At 38.6% G+C, this 6,609-nt stretch overlaps 1 pseudogene; it reads left to right on the forward strand.

Moving 5' to 3' along the window:
* The first annotated feature begins 683 nt into the window (after positions 1–683).
* On the forward strand, positions 684–2,241 carry LOC148818557 (E3 SUMO-protein ligase ZBED1-like; annotated as a pseudogene).
* The last annotated feature ends 4,368 nt before the right edge of the window (positions 2,242–6,609 follow it).

Genomic DNA, 6,609 nt, shown 5'->3' on the forward strand with positions numbered 1-6,609 from the left:
GCAGACCAGGCAGCTAATGTGCTGTCATTTACCCACACGGTGGTGGCTGACAGGATTGTAGTTAGAGTGGAGAAATGAGCGACACTGAAGCAAATGTAGTGCTGCCAACGACCAGCTCAAAGGATGATGACATCGTCGACAGAAAAGGTCATTCAATTTCGGTAATTTGGAGATATTTTGGCTTTTTACAATCAGACATAAAACAGAGCAGCGTGCACTGCAAACTGTGCCCCAGATCCGTGCCAGCAAAGACAGGCAACACCACGAACCTATTTCACCATTTAAAACAACATCACCCGTTAGAACACGCAGAGAGTAAAAAATTACAGTCACAAACTAGTGTTGTTAGTGGAAGGGGACCATCTATAAGCACCAGGCCAGTATTCAGTGTGACTATACAGCAGCAAACCATAGTAGCATAATTTTCGAGCACCGTGCCTTATGACAAAAAAACGAAAAGACATGAAGACATCACAAATGCAGTTGCATATTGCATTGCAAAAGACATGCTTCCCATTAGCACTGTCGAAAATGAGGGATTCAAGAAGCTTATCAGAGTCCTTGACCCCAGATACAAGCTACCTGGTCGGAAACATTTTGCACTGACTGCACTTCCTCAACTGTATGAGTGTAGGGAGATGGTAGAGCGGCTGCAAACGGAGCCATTCTTCGCCACTACTTCTGATATGTGGTCTAGTCGCACATCTGAGCCTTATATGAGCCTCACTATTCACTTTATAGACAAAGACTGGAATCTTCAGAGAAAATGCCTCCAAACGGCTTACTTTCCTGACAACCATACAGGTGAAGTTATTGCCCCAGGAATGATTGAAGCACTCGCCTCCTGGGGGCTGAGTGAAGACAGACAAGTAAGCATCACAACTGATAGCGGTTCAAACATGATAAAAGCCACTTCAATCAACAAATGGACACGGCTTCAGTGTTTTGGACATCGACTACACTCGGCTATTGATAAGTTTCAGCCCGCGTTCTTGAGGGGAGGGGCATTAGCGTCTAATGTCTGTAAAAAGTAATTGCTGCTTGGTTAGTGTCACGGACGTCCAAAGGGCCTACCCGAGGGCAGCAGGAGAGCGGAAAAAGACCCATATGCGTAGCGGCGAGACGGGAAAAAGGCCCGGGCTCGTAGTGCAAAGAGTTCAGGAATGCCGTAATGAAACCTATGCCCTCAGGTAGCGGACGTGGGGCGACCTGGTGCTAGGCGGGTCTCAAGACATCCGAACGTCAATGCTGAGCCCTGGCAGAGTGCAAGACCCGGAAATATATAGCCTAAGGGAAAGAGAGAGACCGGAAGGACAGCAGACCAGAAACTAGGGACAGGACAGAGAAGGAGCGCCCTCTGGCTACAGAGGGCGTGACAGTTAGATAACACCACTTTTTTGTATTATTAATGCAATGCAATTCCATTAAATGTAGCTTTACTGGTGTAAAGTCCCATACTGCGTTGCTAAAGCTGTAGTAACAACAATAATGATAAAATAATTTTAATATAATCAAATCAATTACTTTCTTTATTGTAGTCCTTTGTGCTTAAAGGTTAGTGATTACAAGCATGATGAAACAATATTTGAAACTGAAATACATGCTAATTTAAGTATTTAATATGATAGTTCATATCTCTGTTGACTCTGTTCAGATTCTTTTAACATATTGTGGATTTAGTAAAATATTTTCTCTCATATTTTGTCTTTGCTCAGAAATATTTATATTTAACATCTCTATTTCTTTTCATTTTCTCTCTCAGAGAGAGAGAGGGGGAGGACAAGAGAGTGGAACGAGCCGTCGGGCTGTGTAAAACAGTTGTGGCTGCCTTCTCCTTCTCCTGGAAAAAGAAGAGAGACCTGGCAACTGCTCAACTTACCCAAGCTTAACTTACCCAAGCACAAGCTGGTGACAGAGTCACCTACCAGGTGGGGCTCACATCAGAAGATGGTGGCAAGGATGTTGGAGCAGCACAAGGCTATTTCTCAGGTACTTACTGCTGACAAGACAACCAGGCACGTGGTGCCCACCTGGCAGGACATTGATGTGCTGGAGTCAATGAACGAGGCCTTAAAGCCACTTCTTGAGTTCACAGATTCACTCTCTGGCAAATCTTATGTGAGTGTGTCCTACCTTAAACCTGTGTTGCACCTCTTCAGAACAGAGATCCTGATACCCTCTGATGATGACACGCAGCTCACAACGGACATAAAGACAATCGTCATGGACTATCTCAATTAGAAGTATGATGACCGGATAACAAATGACCTGCTTGATATGGCATCCTTGGTTGATCCACGCTTCAAGACCCAATACATCAAGCCAGACAAGATTGAGGCCATTAAAACAAGAGCGGTGTCTGAGATTCTGGAGGGAGACCAAGGCCCATCCACTTCACAGGCTTCATACAGAACAGAAGAAGTAGAGGCAGAGGGGGGAGCTGTTGCAGCTCTACCTGCCAAGAAGAAGCAGAAGAGGTCACTGGGCAGTTTTTTTTAAGAAGCCATGCCCCAGCAACACTGGACTCACTTACATGCAGTCAGTGGAGGGGGAGCTGGAGAACTACCTCATGGCTCCAGATGCAGATAGTGAAACTGAACCCCTGGATTGGTGGAAGGTGTATGACAAAAACTTTCCAAGAGTGAGCCAAGAGTGTGCATCCCTGCCACCAGCTCCACCTCTGAGAGGATTTTTAGCACAGGAGGGAACATTGTGACCTGTCATAGGGCAGCTTTAAAACTTGAGACTGTAGACAGACTTGTCTTTCTTGCCCGTAACTTGTAGGGTAATGGCTTTGCTTGTTTAAAACTTGAACAGAAAATACTGACCACACTTGATATTTTTCTTTTGTCTATTTATTTTGTTTACATTGTCAGCTAAAACACCTATAAAATGTTGTAGGTGTTTGTACAGTCTATACAAAAGGTTTGGCATGCTGACCAAAATTAAGATTTCTTTGTCTATTTTTTTATTGATATTATCCTTTAAAGCACTTTAAACTTTGCAGTCTGTCTGAGCCATCTTCTATGTGTGTTTTATCACACTGCAGTATTTAATTTTTCTATTAAGATATTTATTTTGTAAATTTTACTCATGCATATTTTGACATAAAAAAGACTTGAATACTCTCTACCTCAGATTTGTTTAATGTTTCTGCTGTTTGGCAAGTGTTTGTTGTGTTCTTAAAATAAAGAGTTGTTTAATTTACCAATTAACTGTCTGGTTTCTTCAACTTTCACTCAGGAGAAAAAATCTGCCTTTAAACTTGAAAGAAATAATAATTTGACATTTATCGTGATAATTATCGATATCAACTGATATGAAAATTTTTATCGTGATAATGTTTTTGGCCATATCGCCCAGCCCTACTAGCAATATAAATGTGATTGCACTTTGGTGCAATTTTATATTCTATATTTATTAATATAAAAAAACTCTAATATAGAAAACCAGGAACGGTGAAATAAAACTAAGGCTATTACCGAACATGAACTAAATTACTAATCACTAAAACATTCACATTTAACATACCAAATACATGGCCTTTATGCTAACCACGAGGAATCGCGCTACTAACTTTGTTCTAATAACTCGATATAACTTAACAAATACACTCAAATATGACTAGAAAATACTTTTGTCATAATAACAAATCATTGATAACTATTTTCTGCAAGTAACAATCGTGTTTTCTACACTTTTTACCTGAAGAGGGAAATGATTAAATAATCAGTCACTCAACTCGTTGTTTCCTCATCAGTGGCTTTTAGTGTGAATGAGGAAAGGCAACGGGAGCTCCCTCTCGCTGTGTTTCACAGACATACAGTAAGTAGTAAATTATTGATTAAAACTGTAGACTCTACGGGTAGATAACAGATAAAAAGATTGAACAAAATAACATCCCAGTGAAAACTATACGAAATAACAGCGTCCATTACAACCCGTTACATATGCTTCAGGGACTCATTCATAGTATAATGAAAACACCCCCCTCTGCTGCCGGGTCGTACCTCCCGCCGTCCAACACATGTGAATCCCATGAAGATGGGACAGATATACCTAAACAGTAGCGTGCACAGCAATGAACGGCAGTGTTTTTGTATACTGTATAAATATATTGTATATATAGTATGATACCATATGATTTCAAAGCCACTACAGTACAGTATGTGTGAAATATTTTTTTAATCAAAAGTTAAAGTTAAATTTCTCATTTCTGAAATTTGTATAAAGACAAAATATAGATTTTCTTAATGCGGATGTAAACCTCACGTTCGCAACAAGCTATAGTAACAAACTATTTTTATACAGCCGGCTATGTAAAAAATATAGCCAAAAAGGATCACTCTAAAGGTTAATTACAATCTGAAATACAAGACTCAACGTGTCTTCTCTATAACTCTTTACAGCTCATCCATGGTCATTCATTATTAATATTATTAATAATATATTCCGCATTGCATTTAAATTTAAACGTTTTTCCAAATATAAAAAGGTGCGATACACAACGTGTCTCCTCTATAACTCTTCAGTTTACAGAAAAATTCCACCAGAGCCACACAACATTGTCGTGTGGAAGCTCGTTTCCGCCAGGGAGTAAAAATGCTCTATGGTATCTCGCAATTATGACTTAAAAACTCAGAATTACGACTTCATATCTCAGAATTCCGACTTAGAAACTCAGAATTACGACTTTATATCTCGCAATTGCGACTTTTTATCTCACATTTGCGACTTCGAAATAGCCCACATTTTTTTACTCCCTGGCGGAAACGGGGTTCCATATTGTCTTTGCCCTTCTTGTGTCTAATTTGCAGGGAGTAACCCTATTACAAAAAGGGAACAGTGCATCAGTCCTTGTTTGTGGTGAAACAGTACATACGATGTCTGGTGAAGTTTCAGCGTTCACTTTTTTGTGATCTGTACAGAACCGTGATGTCCCATCACAGGGGGCACTCTATGGATCTCCTTGTTTGAACAAAACTGTGCTCCAGCAAATAATGTACAGTATATCACCTTCTGCAACGCTTCTAGTTTAGCAGGATTTACGTGATAAGCATATTTTTTTAATAGGGGTGACATTACCTACGTCTATATTGCTATACGACACAGGTTTAAGTAGGAGTGTCTGTTAATAAAACAGCGCCTTCCAATAAATTTAACTTTTAAATTTAAATTTAACATTAGTACACAACAGAGTGAGTCACTGGCTCACTTAAAGGTGTAACACATCTGTCTTCACTGCCATGGTGCGGTTTCAACATATTGATAAGCTGTTCTGCGGTTACTGGCCCTCCTTTGTTTAACTTAAATAATTTTGTGAAGAAATCCTTAATCACAAAACCATTACTTATAATAATTCATCAAGATATGGACACTAATGCCGGAGCCAATTGTACCAGAAACAACTTCCCAGTAAGTCTTTGGAATGTGCAGTACTGTACAGTACAATGTACAATTTAAAGTTTTATTCAAGTTAATTTATTGGCTGATTACTGGTTGCTGAAATTTGGATTAAGACAAAGTATAGATTTTCTCACTTCAGATGTAAACCTGAAAGAGGCACATCACATTCAAAACAAGCTATAATAGTGAACTATTTTTATATACTTGGCTATGTAAGAAACAAACCAAAAGTAATGTTCTGATCGGGCTTTGAACCATCTGGGTAGGCATGCTACATTACGATCCCTGAGTGTTCCATTGTTCATTACCACTACAAGGACAACAAAAAAAAAATACGAATGTCAAAATGTTTCCAAAACATCCACTTGTGATATTTTTAGCAGCTTAGTTACACAATTCCATATTAGTTTTTACAATCAAGTGATATTAAATCAGTACAATGTTTTGTAGCAATAGCAGCAAGTGCTGTTCTTACTACTTTTTCTTAGAAAAGGATAAAACATTATAACTTTTTATGACGTACAGTATATAAACTTTATAATGTTCGAACAAGCACGTTAAAACTTTTCATAACCCACTGTATGTCACCAAGTTAAAGACTTTGATGCATAAAATATTTATGAAGAAGTTGAAATACTGTTGTGTACTTTTTTATATTTAGCTGCCACTACAATCTGCTTTGTGTACATTAGGTATGTATTACGTTATACTACTGTTTTTATTTTCCCCTACCAAAATTTACCTTTGGATTTTCTCTATGTGGATGTAAACCTGAAAGAGGCACATCATTTTTACAAGCTACAGTAAAATAATAAACTCTTTTTATATATCCAACTGAGCAATCTTGGTTTTATAAAATATAAATACATTTTAATTAGTTTAATACCTAATGTATTGAACTTAATGTATTAAACTTAACTTGCTGTAATACACAGTTGAAAATTAAAAAAGTCTAAACAGTATACAACTTAAAATCTATAACTGGAAAAAGATTGTCCCTCAGCATTGACCAGGATTTGAAACCAGGTGTTTTCTGGCGACAGCCCAAATGCTCCACACGCCACGTTAAGCTTTCATTGTTCCATCTGGTGATTTTACAAAGTAGTGCAGTCCCGCAACTGAGTATTTTAAAAAACTTGAACTGCATGGCATTGTCCCCCGCCCACTCTGAATGCTTGGATCTGTATATTGCATTGGACTGTA

This window comes from Atractosteus spatula, chromosome 18 (genome assembly GCF_055471065.1).
Source record: "Atractosteus spatula isolate fAtrSpa1 chromosome 18, fAtrSpa1.hap1, whole genome shotgun sequence".
Taxonomy (NCBI): Eukaryota; Metazoa; Chordata; class Actinopteri; order Semionotiformes; family Lepisosteidae; genus Atractosteus; species Atractosteus spatula.